General features: G+C 42.5%; 1 long non-coding RNA gene across 1 annotated transcript in view; it reads right to left on the bottom strand.

Moving 5' to 3' along the window:
- Positions 1-12295: 12295 nt before the first annotated feature.
- The window catches only part of LOC123616540 (uncharacterized), a 26913-nt gene continuing 14597 nt past the window's right edge, over positions 12296-24611 (bottom strand). Inside the window, exon 3 of the long non-coding RNA XR_006724541.2 lies at positions 12296-13910. This is a non-coding gene — a long non-coding RNA (uncharacterized LOC123616540). The remainder of the gene's footprint in view (positions 13911-24611) is intronic.

The following is a 24611-nucleotide window of genomic DNA, read 5'->3' as shown; positions in this document are numbered from 1 at the left end:
CACAAGCCAAGGCGAAATTTTTGTGCAGTTTTACTTTTTAATTATTTTGTGTGTGCACATACACACACACACCTGGTAAAACAGTGCTTAGAGCAGGCGTTACTGAGTTATAAGGATGTCTTTTCTTCACCCTTCCCTTTCGCTTGTTGGAATAGTCTGGCTTACCCACTGCAAACTACATGCCCATTAGCAATGCTTTTTTGAAGTAAAGGGGGCTATTTCCATCCGCTGCCCTAGAGTCTGTGAAATGAACTGAGAGCTAACAGCCACCACCCCACCCTCCATTAGGCCTTCAACAACCACCACCACAAATCAATGAACCCAAAACAATTCTAATGGCTTTGACAGTCACTCTGTCACTGTCTTTTCTTGCACCTGAAACAGCAGCCCTTGTGTCTGGTCCTCCTGGGCTTCCTTCCTGTTAATAGCTCATTGCAAGCCCACGAAGAAGTCTGTAATAGAGAGCCAATGTGGGGAATTCTGTTTACAAATTTGCTCCACCGCGTCCTGCATTTAACCCATCAGTGTAGAGCCCAGAGTAAACAGCCTTTTCTTTAGACATAATTTGTTTGAGTCATTGTGTGTGTAACAAAGAGACACAAAAAGGATTTGACCCAAGGAGACCTGAATTTAACTGCCTCTTGGTAAAAGACACATTTTGATTCTTCTAAAGCAGCTTCCTTCTTCTCGGGAACAAATCACGGTTATTTCAAAGACAATTTGGCAGCTAGCCCCGTAACTATTTTGGATTGATGCCCTGTACTTGGCTGCACTTACTTTCTGCCTAACCCACCTTTGGCAGCCATATCCTTAAAAAAAAAATAAGTGGTGTGGTCTGTAAAAAGGACAGGGACTTTAAAATCAGATCGATGTCCTTTCTCTTCCCTCCAATCGCCAGCTATGTGCCTTTGGACAAGTTATTTAATCTCTTGGTTTCAAGTTCTCACCTATGAAATGAAGGCAAAAGAAATTTACAGGATCTTTGGGGGGATTCTAGATAATCGAATTAAAGGTACTGACCATATTTGGTACAGTGGGTAAGACTTTTAGCCTGCAAACTGAAGAGTGTTTGAATCCAACTTTATTCTATCACTGAATTTAAAATCTACCTGTGCACCTCTCATCTGCTGAGAGGCAGAGACTTAATCAGTTTGGTGACCAGTACCACCCTCCTTGCAACATCCTCAGGGTTTGATTTCTGGGGAGAGATTATGTGGAGCTAGCAATGGGTTGAGGAGCAGATTAGGAGAGGAGAGGGGAGAGGCGAGCAGCACTTGGTCTGGGCTGTTACTATCTGAGCAGGTACACGACTGCTGGTTCTGTTCCTAACCAGTTTTGGTTTCCTGCATGTCACTGTGGCATCACTCGTCGTTTTCAATCCAAGATCCTTTGTGACTGATGCCCCCTCAGATAACTCCAATGCCCCATTCTGTTCCCATGGTAACACGAGCTGTGGAAATCCAGTGGGGCTGCCTGTAGACCTGCACCAAACAACAGACAATCCTCAGCTTCAGAATAATTGATTTACTCGATTTCTCTTCAATAATGCTGTACAGATTCCTAACGCCACAGCTTTTGTTCCGTTTTTCCCAGAATCCTCTTGGCTTTGTTCTCTGCCTATCCAAATCCTCAGTGAAGTCATTTCTATCTCTTGTACTTAGCAGGTACTTTGTCTTCCAGTTACCCGTTACACCACATACACCACTCCGTTGGCATCTGTCATTGACTCCACTGGGAGAACTTGTGATGTAGTGGAAAGGGCATGGACTTAGAGCCAGATAAATCTAGATTCACATCTTCAAGTCAGCATATCCTAGTTCTGTGATCGCTGGAAGCTACTTAACCTCTCTGAATTTACATGTCTTTATCTGTAAAAACCGGTGATAATACCTATTGCACAAAGTTGTTGTGAGGAGAATTTGAAAACCGTATCTGCTCTGATGGTGCATCTTCAAACTGATGCATCAAACTGAAGACACGTCCAGGTCCATTTTACTTTACTAGGTGTTTTTATGAGTTTTGCAGACCTCGCCTCATTGTCTTTTAATTTGGGGTTACTGTGTTCTCATTTAACTGTTACAGTGATAGTCTGTTTGCAAGTGATGCTTTTGTTTGAACCAGATAAAATTTAGTGAAACTTTGTAATGATCTCTGTGCACTTTTACTTGTAAAATGGGAATTTCTGTACATTTTTACTTGTAAATAAAATTGTCATTAGTGCCCCTAAAAAAAAGGGGGGGGGCCTTTCTGGTGTCTGTTGTCTGTAATGGAGACAATGTGACATTTTCAAAATTAGCTCTTTATTGGTGAGGACAGAATTGTATGCAGACTTACAATGATTTGACTTGACACTTTTTCAACTTTCAATAGTGTGAAAGCGACATATATTCAGTAGAAACCATGCTTTGAATTTTGAGAACAACAGCTCTCAGTTAGCCCCGTGATCATGCGAGTAAACAACCATACACTTACAACCATTCTGCACCCATACACCCATTCTGTTTTTCACTATCAGTAAAAATTATTCATAAATTGCATGAGATACTCACACTTTAAAATAGGCTTTGTGCCCAACTCTAGGCTAATGTAGGTGTCCTGAGCACATTTAAGGTAAGCGAGGCTAAGCTATAATGTTGGGTAGGTTGGGTGTGTTAAATGCTTTTTCGGCTCACAATACATTGAACTTATGTTGGGATGATCAGGGTATAACCCCATTATAAACCGAGGAAGCTCCAGAGTGGCTAGCGCATCAGACTTCTCTGCTCTGGTCCCAGCTCTGCTTTAACTAGATTTGTTAATTTGGGTAACCTTTCCTGTTGGCAGAGAGTGTGGTCGGAAGACACTTATTTTTACCCTGCAATCTTGATGCTTTCTTCCATGTGCAGGTAGTGGCTTCCTTCCACCCCTGTACTCACTCGTGTCCCTGGAAAGTGGATGCTGACTCTCCCATCCCTTTGCTCTTCCATCCCTGTTACAAGCTGGCTGTCCACAGGGAATGCATTCAGCTCTGCTCCTGTGCAGGCAGACTCTTCCCTTGAGGAGAACCCCCCTCAGTTCAGTGTAGCTGAGTGAGTCAAGCAGCTTAATATTGAGGTTCAGGATCAAGATCATCTGTTCACAGACATAAGCCACAGCACCCACTAACAGAGTGTATCAGCAGTATGCACACTATGTGGGCTCTATCTAACCTACTCTTTTGTCTTATTTTATTGTTTTAAGTGATTCAGAACTTTGGCATAAAACAGGAGTGTAGTTATTTGGTGCCCCATACTCCAATGATTTTGCCTCTCTGAACCTCAAATTATTCATCTGTGAGTTGGCCTGTGTGCTTTCCATGGCCACTCCTAGTTCTGAAATTCTGCAATCCAAGGGAAATAATGAAGATGACAGCATCTCACACAGCGTGTGGTGTATGGTAAGTATTCAACAGATGGTAATGTTTTCAGTTCTACACATAGCAAGACAAAAAGATGAGCTTAAGATGGAAAGACTTCTTTGCTTTACAGGATGATGGATAAATGCATTTTGGATAACTTCCGAAACACCTCATCTATGTAGAACTTTAGAAAAACAACTAAAGTAGTGTTTCTAGTCCCCTTATTAATCAAATTATAAGCATTTCCCAAGGTCCTTAAAGAACAGGCCTTGGAAAAAATTAATTCAGTTACAGGATATCCCCTATAAAAGCCATCAGGATCTCAATGAGATAGTTGACTGACGTGTGGTTGACAACCAGAGAGTGAGAAGTCGTGGGTCTCAAATCATAGGTTCATGTTCTCAGACAATTAACCAATTCACTGAGTAGTACCATAGCTGGTATCTTGATGGCTGGGAAGCAGGATCCAGCCTCCCAAGAGAGCACTCTGGTAAAATCCAGATAAGGAGCTCTAGTTAGGTGGGCTAGTGTGTAATGGAAAAAAGTTAGTTTGGTGGCAAGTAACAAAAAAATTAAAACAAATTAGCCTAGTAAATGTGTGTAGGTGTGTTTCTCAGAAGTCAAGGAAGCCAAGGAGTTCCTACTAAACAAGAAAAACATGACTGCAAGAGGGATATAAATAAAACCAGACCCTGGGTAGAAAACATGTCAGAATTATTTCTCTCCTCTTCTGATTCTTTCTTTTTCCTTCCTTTTTCTTTCCTCTCCTCCTCCTCCTTCTCTCTCTCTCTTTATCTCCCTTTCTTCTTATTAAAATGTGACAACTCCAACTGGCAGATTTTTTTGGCCACTGGTAGATTCTCAGATTTTAAGAATCTCAGTACTGCATTTTTTTTTTAAATCTCATGGGAGGACATTGGTACCCCCCCAGACCAATCATTTGTGACTAAAGAAAGAAAGTTATATATTTTTTTCAATGGAAGCTCTCACAATAGCAATATTTGGAGCAGGAGTGTGTTTGGGGATTATCTTCTTCTGGAGAAGATGAAGTGCTAGACAGATAATCCCATAGACTCCTTCTGAAGGCCATGGTGGGGCTTTGATGGCCCCATCCTATTACAGCCTGCCCCTCTACCACACTACTGTGTTTGTACCTGATGACATGTGAATACAAAGAATTATAACAAGACATAAAATAAAGTAGTTGCTTTACTAATAACCAGGGAAGGACTTAATACTCTGATGCAATTTTTTTTCTGGTCAAAACTGGGTTAGAGAGTGGAGTTGAGAGGTCTAAATGAAGTCTCTTCTTTTCTCCCCACAAAACCTTTGCCTACTTTATTCCTGAATCCCAGAGAGTGATTCTCCTGCACAATGTGAGACAAAGCCAGTCTGTAATGCAACCCATAAAGTCAGAAGAAAATGGCAAGATATACAGACTATGTTTGTCCCAAATGCCAGGTGAGAAGGCATTATTATTCTTCTCATGTACAGGAATATAAATCAAAGCACAAAAATGATAAGTCACTTGTCCAAGGCAGCATAGCTTAGAAGTGGTAGACCAAGGATTAGAACACGGGAACTCTGGGTCCAGAGTTGTTGGGTTTAAACAATTTCTCAGTAGAGGATGTTATATAATATACCAAGTAAAACAGTATGAATCCCCTCCCATCATTAAGTTCCTAGACAGAAATTAGAAGTCAAAACTGAAATTTAAAGTTAATTTTTCCCCTACATACATAATAGCAGACAAAAATTCTTCCTTACCAGTAATTACGTTAAGTATAAACTCCAATTATAAGACAAAGATGGGCATAATGGATTTTTTAAAAAAGTGATTCAACTATATGCTGTCTACAAGAAACACACTTGAGATTCAAAAGCATAAACAGATTGAACATTAAAGGCTGGAAAAACATATACTATGCTAACAATAACCAAAAGAGAGCTGGAGTGGCTAAATTAATATCAGAAAAAAAATAGACTTTAAGATAAAACTTGTTACTTGAAACAAAGGACACTTTATATTGATCAAAGAGTCAATTTATCAAGAGGTAAAAATTATAAACATATGTGACCCTATCAACAGAGCCCCAAAATACGTGAAGCAAAACCTGACTGAATTAAAGCAAGGAATAGACAGTTCAACAATAACAGTTGGAGATCTGAATATTCCCCCATCAATAAGGAATGGAACAAGTAGATATAAGATCAATAAAGAAATAAAACACTTGAATAACAATATAAGCCAATTAAACCTAATAGATACTCATAGAGCACTCCATCCAAAAAGCAGCAGAATATAGATTCTTCTCAAGGTTACATGGAGCATTATCTAGGATGGACCACATTTAGGCCATAAAACAAGTCTCAATAAATGTAGGAGTATTAAAATTGCACAAAGTATATTCTCTGACCACAACAGAATGAAATTATAAATCATGTGAGGCTTGGAGGTGTGTTTATTCTGAAAACTGAATATTATGTAATTGGGGGATAGATATTGGAGGACAGGTATCCAACTCTGCCACGTAGGGTTGTTGTGGGGACCAAACAGAATAACATGTGAGCAAGACTTCTGTCATTCATGAACCATTACACAAGGTGAGTCATTGCTATTGCTCATCTGGCCAGGTTGGCAGGGATGCCAGCCTTCTCCAAGGATGACTCAACCTGTAACTGAGCAAACATTTATAAAAAAAATAGTTTTATTGAATCCAACATTTGTTTTCTAAGATTTCAAACTCTTAGTACAAGCACAGACAAGTATTTCTCCATAGAGTTGATTAGAGAATAAATAGCCTTTTGCTACCAAAACTTGCCCTGAAACCCAGGTCCTCTGACCACTGGCTTCCTGGGAGCAGGGAGTCAGTCTACAGCAGTTACAGCTTGCCCGTCAAGTGCTGGGCACTTTTAATGGTCCTTAGATGTTCTTTCTCTCTGATGACCTTGTTTTTATTGAACATTGTCATGATTTCTGACTCTTTCAGAACCTTTTAGGTACTTTGACTTTGCATGAAAGAGAAGCAAGGAATTCAGCTGACATGGAATTGAATAACTGTAAGTCCGTAGCTTGTTAATTCATAGGTACAAGCAGAGATGAGAGCACCTGCACACTCTTATCTTGGACCCATGCCATCAGATTTAAGCAAACCAGCCATAACACACTCCTTTTTCCAAATCTGCCATCCACACAGCTCCTATTCACAGAGGAGTTAAAAACAACCTCATGATGATATCAGAGTCCAAAATAATTTCTATATATTGGAGAAAAAATAAAAATTAATAAATTGTCTAATATGCCCTTTCTAGAATGTTCTACTAAAGGGTCCCTATTAAAATAAATCATAATATATAGTATCTTTGATATGTAGCCCCAAGTGCTCACCACAACCTAGCAATTTCTTTGGAGTCTTACATTTTATTGTAAAACTTTGTGTAAAATTTTGCATTTTGCCTCAACATGTATCTGTGTAGGTTTTCATGTTGCAGTATCTAAAATGATGCGTCTTCAAATAATAATATTTCAAGGACAATCACCACATTTCACATGTGGCTGCTGCAGCCCCACGTAGCACTGCAGTCCTTTCTAGAAGTCTGGGGATAGGACAATGCCAGGGCTCATTTAGTATTCCCTCACGTGTTCTCACACTGGCCAGAAGCTTCCTTGCTCTTGCCGCCCTTCTAACCCTGTTTCTTTTTAGATGAGAGATTCACATTGAAAATGCTGAAAAGGTTTGCCTGTAGATAATGACAGTGCCACAGGGCACTCCCACTGGGCCTCATGCTGAGTATTTGGGAGACAGAACATCCTATTCACCTATTTTGTTCACTAATGCGGCCCAAGTGCCCGGAACAGGGTTGAGCACACAGCAGATGTCATGTAAGTATGACTAATATCACCTAAGGATCTCATTTGTCAGATCTTTTAATCCAGCAAATGAATAACATGTCTGATATCACAGAAGAAAATATTTCATGAGAGCTATTACTTATAAGTGTCTATTTTGTGACAGGCATGCAAATATATTTTAATTCTGCAAGAGATTATTTTTTTTTTCAGTCCATTTATCACAAATGAAGAAAATAAATTCAGGAGATTAAGTAACTTGATCCAAGTCACATAATTAGTGTAAGTTTTTTTCCAAAATGAATGCTTTCCCACTAGGCCTCACTGACTCCCACTTCCAGAAAGTGCCCACTTCAAAGGCGAGTTGCACAAAGACAGCCTTTGCCCACGTGAGATATGCCAAGGGTTATTTACATGGCTTGATCCCAAGCGGTTTTGGAATTTGAGTACCTAATATTTAGTTTGATCTACCTAAGTTTCATTCGTTAGTTTCATCAATATTGTTCTGTGCTGTCCGGGGTAGTAGCTACTAGCCACGTGTCTGACTAAGGAGCACCTAAAATGCGGCTAATCCCAACTGAGGTGGGCTATAAACATAAGCACACACCATATTTTAAAGATCTTGCATGAAAATAGGAATGTACACCAGACATTGATACATGGTAACTGACTATACTTCAATTTAAAAAAATAGGAATGCAAAATTTTGAATAATTTCTATATTGATTACAGGTTGAAATGATAAAATGTTATTAAAATTAATTCTTATTGCTTCTTCTTAGTTTGTAATGTAGCTACCAAACAATTTAGAAACGTTAGATGTGCGGCTTGCATTAGGATGAGCTCAAATTGGAAAGAAAATGGTGACTATCACATTGTCACTACTGGCCACAAAGAAACACTTGGTGTTTCCCAAACACGCCAAGCTGTGGCCACTTCATTCTTCCACGGCTTTGCATTTGCCTAGAACATTCTTCTTGGGCTTGGTCGCCTGCCTTGATCTTTGAGGGGGAAGGCTAATTTCTCTGTCTTTTTTGGTCCTCTTGGTCTCTTCTGACCTCGCTTTATTATAATCTCTAATACCACATTTGGCTCTTCCTTTTAAGTTTGCCTCTGCGAAAACAGTGAGCTGCTTGAGGACAGGGACATAGCTCACTATAATACCAGCTCCTGGCCTGACTCATATTTGTTAAATTAATAAAATTGAATTGGAATTTGATGCAGCCTTTCTGGGAATATTCTGTGACTCCGATTCCTTCTCCTTTTCCTTCCCTTTCCCAGAATTCAGTCCCAGTTCCTTCCTGACACATACATCTTATACTTCAAGGAAGTGCCAAAGTACAAGAAACTCTTTGAAATGAAAAGGCCAAAGAAATAAGGTTATCAAGGGTCAGTGAAGGGAGCCCTGATGGTGGGTTCTGGCTCCTCCTCTGCTCTCATGGGCTTACTCTCAATGAGTAAGTCACTTCATCTCCGCTGAACATTTCAGTGAGGTCGCTAAAATCTAGAATTTCTGAATTTAGTAGAGAACAAAGAACCATCTTAAATTAATGAGCCAAAAAAATAACCACTACAGAGAGTTTCAAGAGAGTGTCAAGCAAAATATTCTTTGTAAATCAAATATATGTAAATACCCCCAAATTCAATGTGACAATAAACACATCAGAGGGATTGCTTCAGGGGAGAGTGACGGGAAAGGGAAGTTAATCTATAAGGAAACAAACGAGCATGTGAAGTCCCTAGCGCAGTCAAGTGATGACAGTTTGCCATAAATTAATGTGTATCCAACCAAAATTGGTTTGGCTGGATTGATTGAAGAAGGGGAGAAAACTGCGAGCAGGGAATTAATTGTGACTTGTGGGCAACAGCAGGGAGCAGGATGGATTAGAAAGATGAAAGGGGTACACAGGTACCCCAGAAAGGTTACAGGATGAGGAATATGAAGCTCAAAGAAAAGCACGTCCTGTTCAAATCCACGGTGTCCAGACTTTCAGTCCAGTTCCTTTTCCCTGGGCCCTGCCAAAAAGCAGAAAGACCCATCTAAAGAGCTTTCTTTGACTTTACGTAATGAGACATTATATCAAGAGTGAACTTAATTTAGACGATGGTGTTGACCAGAGCAAACAGCAGTAAAGCAGAAATGATTAAAAACATGTCAATCACATTTATCCCTCAGAGCGTACAGTGTTTACACAGCTTCCTGATCAGCTTTGTTACCAGCACAAGACCCACTGACCCGGCCTTCTGGTGTGGAAAAAGCAAAAAGTACAGGCCTAAGGAACTCTGGTGTTTCTGAAAGCACAAATAAGAGAGGCACTTTTGTCACACCGCCCGCAAAAATCTGCCCACTTTGCAGGTAACAAAAGAACAACCACAAAAGGTTATCCTGAATTTTTGTGCTGAGGAATCCTGCTATAGATTGAATTGTGTTCCCCCCTGCTGCCCATGCCCCCAGCCGCTGCAAATGCATAGACTGAAGTCCTAGCCCCAATGCATCAGAATGTGACCTTCTTTGGAAATACTGTTTTTGTAGATGTAATTAGTTAAGATGAGGTTACCCTTGGAGGTGGGTCCCTAAGTCAATATTACTAGTGTACAGCTCTTTGTCTACTTAACAATGGGGTTATGTTTCAATAAACCCATAGTAAATTGAAAATACTGTTAATCAAAAATTTATTTAATACATCTAATCTGCTGAACATCATAGCTTAGCCTAGCCTACCTTAAATGCTTTCAGGACACTTAGTCTACTGTTGGGCAAAATCACCCAACACAAAGCCTATTTTATAATAAAGTGTGGAGTATCTCATGTAATTTATTGAATACCATACTAAGAGTGAAAAACAGAACGGTTGTATGGGTACAGGACGCTTGTAAGTGGATCAGTTGCTTATCGTCCTGAACACTGGCTGACTGGGAGCTGTGGCTCTCTGCCGCTGACCAGCGTCACGTGAGAGTGTCCTACCGCATGTCACTAACCTGGGAAAAGATCAAAATTCAAAATACGAGGTATGGTTTCTATTGAATGCATATCACTTTCACATCATCATAAAGTTAAAGAATGGTAAGTGAATCCATCATAAATTGGGGACCTTCTGTACATACAAAAAGGGCGAATTTGGGCACACATACACAGACACACACCTCCACATGAAGATAAAGGCAGAGGAGATGGGGGAGGTGCTTCTACAAACCAAGGAATGCTGGAGATTGTCGGCAGACCACGAAAAGCTAGGGGAGAGTCATGGGAGAGATGCTTCTTCACGGCTCTCAGAAGGAACCAAGGCTGACAACACCTCGATCTTGGACTTCTGACCTCCAGAACTGTGAAGCAATAAAGTTCATTTGTTGACGCTTCTTAAGTGCTTTGTTACTGCAGCCCTAGCAAGATAACACAGGCCCACAACTTAATGAACAAGGAATAATAGCTTAAGCTGGCTATCAGATGTAAAGCCCAGGGGCTCAGGATCTCTGCCGAAGATCTCTGCATAAGGACAGAGCCTGGATCCCTGGATCCATCACCTGGAAGCTATGAAGCCACAAGAACACTGTTTGGTGTATAATATGTACTCAGTAAATATTAGCTACTACAAATTGCAAAGATCTTTCACGTATTTGATTTCATCTTCCCTCGGTTCTATGACAGTAATGATTTTATTCACATTTTACTACTGGAGAGTCTGAAGCCCAGATGTTTTAATTAGACAGTATGGGGTAGGTCTGGGGTATATGTGGATCAGGGTTGGAAGCCCAGCTCTACCTCCTTCCAGCTATGTAACTTTGGGCATAGTTTTTTCACCCTTCTCCCAATCTCTGTTTTTCCAGATTTCAAAGGAAGAGTTTTGAGAGAGACATGTGCATAGCCAGGGTCTGGTTTATACTTGGCCTTAGATAAATTATTTTCACTATTATTAATTGTCTGCAATCACACCAATTATTGGCAGAGCCAGGACTTGAACAAGCTTAGCATGTTTTCTGCTACATCTCACCACCTCCCTGAGAGCAGATGGTAAACATCAAATCTGTGGAAAATTAGCAAGGTATTGGGGAATGAGTCTTCTAGCAGAGCAGGACAAGAGGTGGTGTAGGCAGTAAAGTGCAGCATTGAGAAGGAAGCAGGCAAAGGCTAGGAGTCCACTGTAATCAACTGCCACCAAGAGAAGGATTGGTTTCCTCAAGGAATGGTACCATATCAGGAGCTCAGCTTTGGTATCAATTTTCCTCTGGACCTTTGCTATCCTTATAATTAATTAAGTTCTGGGCTTTATTCTTAGTTCTTTCTGTAACTCAGAAGATCCTCTGTCTTTCAAAATCTGCTTTAAATTAGTTACCCTCATCCTTTCATTATCTTTCTCCAGTGCATTAAAGATCCTGAAGGCAGTCATCTGATTTCATAGTCTTCATAATTACTGTTTCCCCCAAACCTCTCATGTACCTGAAATCAGCATTCTCCCCGGGCATTCCCTATCAAATGTTTGGATCAGAAACCCAACTTTTTAGCTGCCCTATCCAGATTGGCAGTTGCCTTTATGGGAAAATATGGGCTCACTCTACAATTTCAAGTTCTCTCATATCTTCCCCTTAATTAGTCAATACTTTGCAAGTTTTTCTTTTGCTTTTAGATATATTTTCGACCTAAAGAAAAATGCTGGGTCCAAAATACCTACTCTGCTATTGCTCAAAGCAGAAATCCCATTTGCCCATGTTTTTTCTAATGCAAGCCATCCGTTTTTCTTTAATGATTATGGTGTCTCTGCAAATTAAGAATATTTGTTCCCTGACAAGCGTGCTACAAATATTTTCACCTTGGTTTGTTGTTTGACTTTTGACTTTATTTGAGGCATTTCTTTTGGCTAAACAGATTTTTAAAAATTTCTTTACGTAATAAAATTTATCAGACATTTTCTATGTGACTTTTGGATTTTCTGTTTTGCTTAAAGGTTTTGTTTACTCCAAGACTGTCAATATATCAACCAATGCTTTCTTTTGGAAATTTCATGAGTTATTTCTATGTTTAAATCTTTAGGCCATCTGTAATGATAATTTTATTTTCCACAGGAAGAATAAGATTTTTGAAAAAGATTTGTGAAATATTTTGCATTTCATTAAATCAGAAGGAAGGTACCAGATATCCTTTCTACTTCTGTCTTCTTTTACGTAACATCTTCTAATTAAACAACAAATACGTCATTCATGGTAGGAAATTTGGAAAATACAGGGAAGTATAAGAAAGAAAATAATATCAGTGGTAAACACAGCAGCAGAGATAAACCTTGTTAGTATTTTTGGCTTATTTACTTAGGCACAATTATAATTTTCATAAAATTGGGATCACACATTATATATAGATGAAGTTTCTGATTTTCGATTTAATATTGAACCATCAGATTTTTAGCTCCGTATCATTGCCTAGTCTTCAAAAACATCATCTCAAAGAGTTGTATAATATTATATGCATGTGGTATAATGATAACTATTCCAACAATTTAAGAATGGATTAATGAGAGTGAAAATAACGCATCAAAGATTTGCACATGTTGAAAATATTTTCAAATGACTCCTCTGATAAATAGTACTTATTTCTACTTCTGCCAACTGTGTTTAAGGGCACATATCTCAAATGAAATATTTTCTTTTAATCTCTGCCGGAGTGGAAGATGACAAATGATTTATTGTTAGGGACTCTTTCTATGCAATGTGACTTGTGCACAGAAGGAATGTCCAGGAAACTAATGAGGATCCCTTAAAGTCCTCAGGTCCCCAGCTGCTCCAGTCCTGTGTTCCAGATTCCTGATAATACCTGTGAACTCAGAATCCACAGCAGGAGATGACTGCCTCCCTTTTCCAAAGGGCTAAAAATTCCATCCAGCACAAAAGGCCGATCATTCTTCGGGTTGTTGTGACTCAGAAGTTTTACGTTCCCTGGCCCTACCAGTCTCCTGAGGAGAAAACCTAAGCTTAGATCTAGGCAAATGTGAGATCTCCAGAGGGAGTCAGCAGGTAAAGAGCAGGAGAGGAAAGGGGAGAAGAGAGGAAGAAACAGAGAGGAGAAAATGTTAGGTCCCGCCTCTGACTCTCATTTGTCCCAATGTATTTGAAGAAATGCAATGGCTGACACATCAGGCTCCAGGTGAGGTCTTAAGATCTGAGTCTCATTAAGGGAGTGGTGGTTTATCAGGAAGGCATGTTTTCTTCATGTTTAAAACAGCAACGGTGTAGCCATGGGACTAAGGAGGGTGGAATGTACAAGGTCATTAAACCAAGACGTCTCAAGGTCTTTCTGGTGAGTGGATTCTTGCTCGGATGAAAAGAGCTGTACAGCATTGACTAGTCTCCGAGTTTCCATTTATAAAGAAAAAGGGAAAAAGAGAGAAAGATAGAAGGTAATAAAAACAGCACTTAGCAAAAGTGTTTTATATGTCAATCACTGTATAGATGACATATTATCTTATTTGATCTTCACAACAGCCTAGGAGGTGCTATTATTCCCATTTTACAGATGAAAAACTGAGGATCATAGAAGTTAAGAAACTTAACATGGTCACACAACTAGGAAGTAAATGGCAGAGCCACAGTTTAAATGTAGATGTCTGATTTCCAAGCTCACGTTCAGTCCATGAAATTCTGATTCTATTGTGAGCGAAGCATTGAACATCTGAAGACTTGACTATCCCATTTTTAAATCTGTGGAAGAAGCAAACATAATTATATAGAGTTATCAGAGGCAGGAACATCCTCTAGTGGCTTGAAACATGTAAAGTTCTTTGTAAATTTGATCATCATGATGCTTATGTGTTTTCAGAGCCATAACATGAGACTCAACGTTTAATTTTTTTCCCATGATAACCTATTTATAGCGCAGGAAGCCAGCATGCTCTATACATAGAGGATAATGAAATCTTATTTTAACAATTCATAAGTTTAAATTTAATTAACTACTAAGTATGCTTGTGTTTCCATCCATGATCAACTATTCCATTGAAAACAGTGCAAGTCTGATCCAACAACCAGAGTCAGACCTATAGCAAAACTCTCGTGTAGGAGAAGGACGCTGATGGTGATCCAGTCTCTGCTCTCCATGCCCTTTTCTCCAACTGCTCGCTGCACTTTTTCTCAATCTCTTTTTCTTTGCCCATCAAGACCTGTTCTCAAGAGGCCTAGGATCAGGTACCTTCAATTTAAGATACATGTTAAACAGTGAGCTACTGGGTATCTAAATTATTGATCTCTTAGCTACAAGAGGTACAGGAGCAGAAGAGAAGAAAGGATGGAGGAGGGAGAGGAAACTGAGCTTTGTCCTTTATGCTGATAGTGATATTATTGTTAAATCAACCCCCGGTAACCGAGTGACAGAGTGAGAGAGAGACACAGGTTTTTCTTTTCTCTCTATAGAAAGATCACGGACATTGTTCAAGAATGTAGGTTGGAGACAATGTGATGAAATGGGAGAAACATAGCCTTCAAGTCCTGAGACCTGGGATTTAGTTCTTACTCTGCCACGCTCTAGTTTCACACTTCGGGCAAACCACTCTTCCTTTTTGTACCTCCATTTCTTCCACTGAAAATTTAAAAGGTTGAACAACTTCTTAGGACTTTTAGACTTTGATTTTCTATGGTTCTAACACTTGAGCATCCTTGATATCACAGCACTTGGATTAGTGACTATTATGTTTATAATTCATAAATAAGCAGGTTTACACTACGAGAAGAACATTTCCATCTCCAAGCTCAAGAGCATATTTCCCCTTTCCCGGTGTGTAGAATAAGTTCTTGTATGCTGAAATTAAATTATCATTGATTTTTCACCCAAACTCCTACCTGTCAGGACACATCATTTCCACCACAATCTAGGACTCTTCCTTCGCCCTCCTCTCACAAATGCTGTCCTCTCTTCACTGGGCAGTAAAGCAAGACTGAATTCTGCCTCTTGCCAGTTGCTTGACATAAAACAGAGCATTAGGACCATGAGGATGACAGAACCTGACACCTCACAGGATTCGTGTGAGACTAAACAGGATCTTGTATGCAAAATTATGTGCAGGTTGCAAAACCAGTACAAAAGGAAGTGAGAAGTAACGATGATGACAAAAAGGAGAAGACATTCCATGGGGTTTTTACTCTCCTTTTCAAAAAATAACCCACTGTTATTTAATGTTGATATACATTTTCTTAATCTATTACACATCATAGGTGTTTTTATACAATGGCCCCCATCCTTTGTGTCCTTTTATCCCCCTTTCTCCCATTATCTAAGATAAGAGCTTTACCTTTGTGTAGAAATTGGGTGGTAGCCATGTGACTTCACTGCTTAAAATAAAAGCCACAACTGCTTTTGTCATTCTACTAGGCAAATACAGACATCCTGCCCCTACAGATGAAAAGACTCAGTTATTCTTTCAACCAATCAGGCACTGTGTTATGGTGAATTCATCATGGTCCCAAGCCTCATGGAGTTGTGTGATGCGAGAGGAAAAATAGACCAATGAGTAGAGGTGGTAGGAAATAGTGGTGTAGTGTTACATCCCATTTCTACTGTTCTGACAAGTACTTAGCCTTCCTATGTCTTAGTTTCTTCTTCTGTAAACTAGAAATAATAATAATACTATTGCCTGCTATATAACATTTTTGACAATTAAATAAGTGCTTATGGGTGTCTATCACATAGTAAGTACACGCTAATCACGAAGAATCCCAAATTTTCTTCCTCCTATTGCAGCAATTCAAGAATAATAAGACAGCTGAATGGCACCAACAGTGCCCAGGCTTCTTGGCTGAGCCGCAGCAAATGCCAAAACCACGTAGACAGAAATAAGCATCCTCCAGGTCCTGGCCTAAGAAACCAAAACCATCATCCTCTTCGTGACATATAGTCATAACCTGAGTCCTTGCCAGCTCTCAACCATAGCCACCCTACGTCTTTCTGAGAAGTCATTCCTCTGGGCTCTTTCCTCTGCTGGTAGCTCCCCAGACCTCCCTCTCCTTACACCTCATTCTCCTCCTTCCCCTGTCCAGGAGCTCCAATCGCAGCTGTGAAAGTGCAGGCTGCTGAGGGAAGGGTAGAACTTGGCTCCTCTCCCAAGGCAAGCAATTAGGGAACCATTCACTTCCCTTAATGGGCAAAGCAGCATTAAGCAGATGGAAGTCCAGACTCGGGTCACTCTGTAGAGAGCCCAAGCTGGAAGGGGGCTGCCAGTGTTTGTATGTGACCTCTAAATTGAAACTTAATTGGCCATTAATGGAAGTCATCTAATTAAAAACACTTGTAATTAAGCACGAAGAAGAAAAACAGCCTGAATTTTGGACTTGGAGAAAGCAGAAATACATCTGAGATATGATATAAACCCATACTTGAGAGCATATTCAATGACATCCTGTCTTCTATCATGCAATGCTTACACCACATAAAAAAACCTACCATTGTGCCCCCCACTCCTCAGCTTCACATTTCCAATCCAGAAATTTCAGGACAATTCATTGACAATGGGAGCAGTGCTAGCTCTGTGGTGTCTCTCAAGAGGTAAGACAAGAACAATTCGGAAAACATTCAGAAGTAATACGGAGTTGCTGCGACAGGTTGCAACAGAGCGGTTTCCCTTATTCTGGACCCCCAAGACTTAAGGGGTCCTATAGGACAAGAATGGAGGTTCTTAAACTTATTTTTTCTGCATTTCAAAAATGCAAATAGGAGTAGCATATTGACCTGCAACAAGGAGGCAAAAATGAGGAAACAGAGCCTCAGAGGTCAAGTTACTTACCCAAGGTCACAGAGCCGTACTCGGCAGAGCCAAGGCTTTACAGTAATCCTGCCTGTCCTCTCTCATAGATAATACCTGCAAACTGTAAAGTACATCACCAACAGATCCAAATTTACCTTCTTGGGGTGAAGCAATGGCATCCCAAATCCATATGTCATAATACAACTCCTAATTTGTGTGTAAGTCTCCTAGCCCAGTGCCTGGCAGTTAGAGGGCAGAGGAGCAGCTAAGAGTGCCGTTTTTGGACCCAGAATGCCTGAACCAGATCCTCACTCTGCCACTTACCAGCTGTGTGACCTTTGGGAAAGTTCCCTCTGTATAGCTCAGTTTGACCATCAGTAAAATGGGGGAGAACAGTCCTATCCCATTAGAGAGAAAGAAGGCAAAAAATATTCTTCAAACAGGGTCTGGCACATAACGAGCCCTCATAAGAGTTACGCCAAGATGAACGAGTGTAGTCTTTCCCCGGAGCTCCCTTGCCCAATATGTTCCTAAACCTCCCTGTGTGCTTCCTGGCATATGTAATAAGATCATTTCTAGCTCCTCTCCCAGCTCTAAACTAAGATACTCATGTAATCCTCGGAGGCTGTAAGAGGCTTCAATAACTGCCCCAGGTGCCCAAACAGACCATCTCTGCACCACCACTGTTGCAAAGGCAGCTGCCAAGAAGTGGAGAGGCCATGCCACCCCCTGCTGCGCAGCCAGCACTGTCCAGCCCTCGCCCACTCTAATCCTCCTGACACGGGAGAGAGCCCGGCTGCCTCTGTGCCACACTGTCCCAAGCATAGCCTGGACTCACCCAACTACCATAGCATACGCTTAGACCTGCTTGAGGGTCTCAGCAGACATCAGCCTGTCTCTCCCCCTTACTAGCCTACCATCCAATGAGAGCAGTCGCATTCCCAGTACCCTCGGGTCCAGGTCCCAGCCAGGCTTTTTCTGTCCCAGGATCACCCCCTGCCAGGGCTGGCTTCGTGGGCATGTGATCGGCATAGTCGCACAGGACCCCATGCTCAGAAGGGCCCCACACTTGGGTTTTAATGCTCTATATTGACTATTTTGAAATTCTTAATAATATTATCTTTGAATGTATGTTTTATAAGTAAATCTTGACAGGACAGGGCTGGGGGGGCTGTGCTGCTGGTTTGGAAACGTGGTCCACCTGATTATCCGGTCACCTCCCCACCTCTCTGGGACAGATTCTCGGCCACTCTGTTCTCACCCAGGCCCTGTTACTGCTGCCTCCTCTGCTTAGGTCATGTGGGCAAGGGGAGGCCCTCATCCTGCAGTTGAATTTTGCCCCGGCAGGGTCCTGGGCATAGATAAAAGGAGACTCTGGCTGGAGCAAGGCAGCAGCTGTACATCCACACCTGGATTGGACCAAAGAGACTTTTGGGGGCAACTGGGGGTGACTGGCAGTGGGGTGGGGGCGGGGCTCTTGCCATGTCCCTGCACAGAGTTTGTAATCCCTTGGCATCTGCCTGTCCACCAGGGTTTGGGACAGGGGGTCATGAAAAGGGGATACTGATTTCCCCAGCCCTGGCCAGGGCCCGCATTTTCATTCTGCACTGGGTCTGCAGATGTCAAGGGCCCCAGCACTTTCTCAGGATGACTGGCCATGGTAACACCAGTTACCTTTAGGGAGAACCCCATGTCCACCACGAGAGTGCATTCAGACCCCATGACCCCAACAAGTCAAGGTCCTTGGATCTTACCTGTGACTACTTTGTAATCAGAGAAATATGAAGTCATGATTATACCACAGGGTTTTGTATGTTACTGAATTCCAAAAAAGTGGCCTTTCAGGATTTCATTGCTTCAAGGCTCCATTATGACAATAATAATCGTTAAGTAGACCAGGGAACCAACGACAGTCTAGTTTTGTTATTCAATTGGAAATGGTGAAAGAAAACATTGTTCAGGAAGGTTTTAATGAAAGAGAGGACTAAGCAGATCAGAGTAAGACTATTAATTCAATAAGCTTCATAAAACCTTAGAAACATTTTGAGCAGGGGAATAGTTAAAAAATTAATCAAAGCAAGCTTTGGGAGGCAATGTCTTTGAACATACTGCCAAGGAGGCAGCCCGTACAGCCATGGAAGCAGCACCTCCTATCCTAAAAAATAAATATGACCCAAGACAATGTCTCATCTCATTTGAATCCCCGGGACTCCCTCATATGTGTTTAGGCTCCTATCATGTTTACATACACAGGACATCTCCACCCAAAAATGTCTGTAAATAAAAGCAGCCGTCCCTGGAGGATGGGGTGGATGGAGAAGTGTTTAAGGAGTCTTGTGCTTTCCTAAAAAAATGACAACTCAAACCAAACCATCTCGTTTCCCTTGTCCCCACTCACTCCAAGAGGGAGGCAAACAATTCCTTGTCATGTGTCGTGTGGTCTTTAATGTCACCGTCTCAGTGTTGACACATGATTCCTTTTACATAGTTGTGCTGAGGTTTTGGATGAGGTTAAGTGGCCACGCGTGTGCTATTCACTTTTTATGAAGCTTTTGGCCACTCTTCTATCTCCTGCCGTGTGACTCAGGCAGGAAGCACTGGTTGAAGGAGTGAGAACACTGCTAGTAGCCGGGATGAACAGAAGGGACATTGGTTAAAAGAGACCTAAATAGTTCCTCTTCCCTTTAGACAGTGGCCCCCACTCCAAAGAGGAAGTTCCCAAATTTCCACCTACAAAGCGTTTAATGGGTGGATAGTCCAAAAGAGGTTGTGGTTACAAATTTCAGCTGTGACTGGGACCATATCCCCCCCTACCAATAGTAGAAAATGCATCTTTTTCATCTCTTAATCTCCAGGACTTAGCACAGTGTTGGAATGTATTAGGTGAAGAAGCAATGTTTTTGGAAGGAAAGGAGGAATATCTTAGACATTACGACATGGCAAATAATGCAAGGGTTTTCCCTTCAAATAGGGATCTCCTCCACTAGTTTTAAAGAATCTTCCTGAAATTTGTTTTTATCACAGAGATAAACATGGTACTAACTGAAGGCTGTGAGCCTCCTGAGGTCAGGCACCACATGTCCGTCATTTCCCTGCTGATCGTGGTGCCAGACACAAAGTATTGGGGGGGCAACAGTTACGTGTGAGATGGAAAACGTTCCACTTCCGGTGACTGCACTGAGTTAGGTCAGGTCGGGTCATCAGCCCCATTTCAGCGTAACTGGCCCTCCTTGTTTGTGTGTGATTTTGGAAGCAGGACTAAGACCAAATTTCAGAGCCTTCGCTTAGTACAAGTGAGCCCCCGTCGCCTGCTTTGTCAGGGGCCCCACAAAGGTCTGCAGGTTGGTGAGCCCTGCAGACCCCGACCTTCCTCCCAGCTGGGTGCGAGCAAGGCGGTACTGACAAGGCAGTCAGGATCGACCCGCCCGGAGCAGGGGCCAGAGAGCTCAGCAGGCTCCCTCACCACTTACTTTCCCACTCGCTGCTTCCTTTGGGGCCCAAAAGACAAGATCCAAGAAGGTTAAACACCATAATAATGTGCTCCGTAAAGCATGAAGGAGGCCTGGCAACCCCTCGACTCTGCAAATCCCCAATCAGTAGAGACTAAATTGATCAAAATGGTAAAGTTGCCAAGCTGCTGCTTGGTTTCAGAAACTCTCCAGGTCTGGACCTGTGAAGGGCAACTGCCCAGAGGAATTTAGCTCTGGTCTGTTGGAGAAAGAACACAAATTTTGGATTATTTCTATCTCCAATGGGCCATGATTGGAAGATGGATGCCATCAATCTGATCTAGTCTGTTTACAAGAAATACTAAAATAGAAACAGGAAAGGCCAAGGTCCAAGGGAACTGGAATCCTTCCCCAACCTGCTCAGGCACCGGAACCTAAGTGCTGTGCATAAACGTCCGTCAGACAGTGATGAATGTCTCCGTCCAGCCACAACCATTGAGAGAGGAAAACAGCTCCCACCGAGGGACAAGCCAGCCATAAACCCTCCAAAACACAGAGCTCTGAAAGATTCCTGAAAACACAGCAAGGCATTTAGATTTAAAAAAAAAATAGGAGCATCTTCCCCAGCACAAACGCATCATTGTTATCCAAGGAGCAATAAACTGGATGTTTGGAACACCGATGTGTGACACCCTTGCTTGACAGATGTCTCGCCTCTAGGGGAAGATGCACATGAGACAGGAAAGCTCAATTCTGAGTTTTAGACTGTAATGTCTTTTTGCTTTAACGGGCATGTATATTTGCTACTGCCTCACAGATATAGAATAGGTAAGAGGTATGATCAATCTGTTTTTTTTGCAAAAAGATTCAGGGTGGAAAAAAAGATAGATATCGATTCAACACCTGATAACAAGGTTATAAATAATAAGGGCCATTGCTTTTGATGTACAGAGAAGCCCAGTGGTCCCCAAAAGCTGACCCCCAGATCAGCATCAATATTATCTGGAACATAACAGAAATGCACAGAGTCAGAAGCTTTGAGACCTAGCGATGTGTGTCTGACAAGCCCTCTAGGAGATTACAATGCATGCTAACGTATTAACAATAATGACATTATTGTTAGTAGCACACATTATTAAATGTTATTGTATAACCTTATATAATAATAAAAATCCCAATCACAACCAACCCACACCAATTAAATCAGAAGATCCCTGCCCCGCGCCCTCAGGGATATTCTGACTTAACTGGTATGAAGTGTGACTGGGGCTTTTATGAGCTCCCCCAGTGATTCTAATGTGCAGCGAAGTTTGGAAACCTTGGGATTAAGAGTAAAGAATTGATTCTCCACGTAAGTCTCTCATCCTTTCTTGTACCTGGCATCTGCAGCCACTTCAGTTTTGAAGAGTAAACGATCAAGGGGTCACTCATCTTTCAGAGTCGATACAAAAATGTAGGTAGAAAGGCTGCACCCAGGCAGGAGCACTGAGCTGTGGCCAGGCGCTAAAAGACGCAGCCCCTTCGACTGAGTCCCCGGGAGCCCCTGTGCTCAAACCCAGCAGCTGTTTCACCGTGGATTTGCTACTCTTTTTTGAAAAATAAAAATGCATGTGTCAAATGATATAAACATCGACAAATATTAAGCAACCATTCGTTTTAAAAGTGGTAATTTGGAGCGAAGTTGAAAAGTCTGTTATGATTCAACGACTTTCTCACTAATATTTAACTCTTCTCCCATCAACTCATCCTATTTTGCTGCTTTCGAATTAAAAGCTTTCTCAGTAATTTGACTTCATCTTCCGGTATAGCTCAGTCTGAAGATGACTCTCTCTCAGCATACCTCAAAACTCTGTCTCCACGTCCGAGGCAATCCAGTCCGTGGTTTATATTCCTCAAGAAAGGGATGTACTCCTTTGCCTTGGGTTGCAGCAAGATGGCAAATTCTAAGGGATGCTGGGCCTGGGAGTTAGGAACTCCTAGAGGAGTGAGGCAGGCGGAAGCAACCGTGCAGCAGAGGGCCATGGGATGAGTGTGGAGGCCAAATGCCTGGTCTGAAAATGCAAGGCAGAAAGGAGGCAGCAGAGCAAGTGAAGAGTGCCAGGATGCCCAGGAAACTGTGAGGGGCCAGTCAGGGGTACAGGAGCCTAGATTATACGCAGCATCATAGAAAACCCAAGCCATGAGGGGAGACTGAGTAACAGGAGTCAAGAACTGAGCAATGGGCCAAATTTAAATACTGTAACAAGGCATGGATGTTTTCAGTGGGAAGAAAAAAAAAAAGCGCATGACTCAGACTCTGTTTGAAACCAGACTTGGCTTACCCCAGGACAAAGAGACACAGAGAAGCAAGCTGCAGAGCCCAGGCTGCCCAGCGCAGGGGGTACTGCCCATAACAGATACTCAGCACTGGTTTGTTGAATGAAGAGATGTTCAAAGTTATTCCCAGTTTTAATCACATATGTTTCTCTACCACAGCATGTTTGCCTCTCAGCAGGGCTTCCCTCCCTGTTATCAATGAATCTGTTACAGCATCTGGAGGGTAGAATGGAAGTTTAGGTGCACTTTGGGTAAAACACACCAAGCTACGGGCTGGAAAATCTGGATTTGGGCCCCAGCTCAGCTTCTAACTAACTTTGTAACTCTTTGGGCAAGTTCTTTTATTACCTCTGCCTCTCAGATCCTCTCCAAGGAAACGAGGTAACCAGCACAGGAATACTAGGTGATCTCTAAAGTGTGCTCTGCTCTAAACCCGTTGGCTCCCCACAGCAGGTGCGATCCTGAAAAACCTTATCAAAAATTGACTCGTCGTGTCCGATTCTGTGGAAACCTGCCTATCACTGGCTTCCTGCGGTTGGTGAATTTCCAGACATTCTCAAGACCTCCGTGGTCAACGGGAAGGAAGTCTGATCGTTGAGGCTGTTGGTGGGACTACAGGAAAACCCTGTGGGCATCCTGGGGTCAGACTTACAGCGCATTTGTTGGCTGACTTAGTTTAACTGGAAGTTTTGCAAGTTTTCCCCAAGGAAAGCCCTGTATTCTGCCAGCCTAGATCAGAGGCTGAAGAATCAGATGTCTCCGTTTTAGCTTTGGCCTTTGTGCAGTGGGGTCAGAGGTGAGGGTCAGAGGAGTAAGGCTGTGGAGAAAAATATCCCAGACACATGACCAGTGTGGCATAAACACCCCGTTAAGTCCTCCCCTTTTGCAAGTTCCCCAGAGGACCAAGCCCGCACCCCAGACGGCTACGTGCTCGCCTGCATTCCCGGCCAGATGCGAGCTGGCCCAAGGGCAGCCATCTGGACTCTGAAAGCCCATTACAGCCCTAGCAGGCAGCTGAATCTAGTTAGAGATGACAGCCTCTCCCCGCCCGCCGGTCTCAGGCTTGAAATCACACACTTAGGAAGCATCTGCTTGGGACACGAGACGCCCCTCCCCTGGGGACTAAGGGAGGACGGGAGTGTGGGAACACAGGCACACAGGCAGACGCAGGTTCTGGGCAAGGTGCGGAGACGCCTTCCTGTCGCCCCACCCCTGCTCTGTTATCTTCTCCTGACTCGCCGTAAGGAGCACGTACACACACACACACACACACACACACACACACACACACACACACACACACACGCCTGAATTCATTCTCTCAGGGATGTCATTAGAAACATGGCTTCGTTTAAAGCAGAAACAGATGAGAGATACCAGAACATCCAGGACTGTCGAGCAAAAAGCCGTCTGCACTGGTAACTGTCACATCCCCGGGCAGCCCAAGCCTGAGATGGGGGGAGGCTGCTCTGAGGTTCTTGGGCTGGGGCCATGGAGAAACTGTTTTCAGCTCCACAGCCCTTTTTCTGTGAACCTGTAGAAGGCCGTCTGTCGGCAGCAAGAAGACTAATGGCCACTCAGAGGATGGGGTGCACAGGAGCAAATTCCACCCTCCTCTGCTCCAGATGGCACAATGACTAAATGCACATCCTTCCCCCAAGATGGGTCAGGGTCACCCACTCAACTCAAGACAGCCTTATGTCCAAAACAGAAAATGAGGACAACGAATGTCGGTGGAAGTCCCGAGTGTCACGCCATTCCTCGCATGACTGGCTGTGTCCCGCCACACCTAACCAGGCTTTTGTGAAGACCCCACGTTTTCTTGCTTCCATGATGAGCACAGCCTCCCCCTCCTTCCTGGAATGCCCTCCTGCTCTGCTCTGCCTCATAAGCCCTGGCGGAAG

Source organism: Camelus bactrianus, chromosome 21 (assembly GCF_048773025.1).
Source record: "Camelus bactrianus isolate YW-2024 breed Bactrian camel chromosome 21, ASM4877302v1, whole genome shotgun sequence".
Taxonomy (NCBI): domain Eukaryota; kingdom Metazoa; phylum Chordata; class Mammalia; order Artiodactyla; family Camelidae; genus Camelus; species Camelus bactrianus.
The sequence above is the reverse complement of the archived record's forward strand: the minus strand, read 5'-3'. Positions and strand labels throughout refer to the sequence as shown.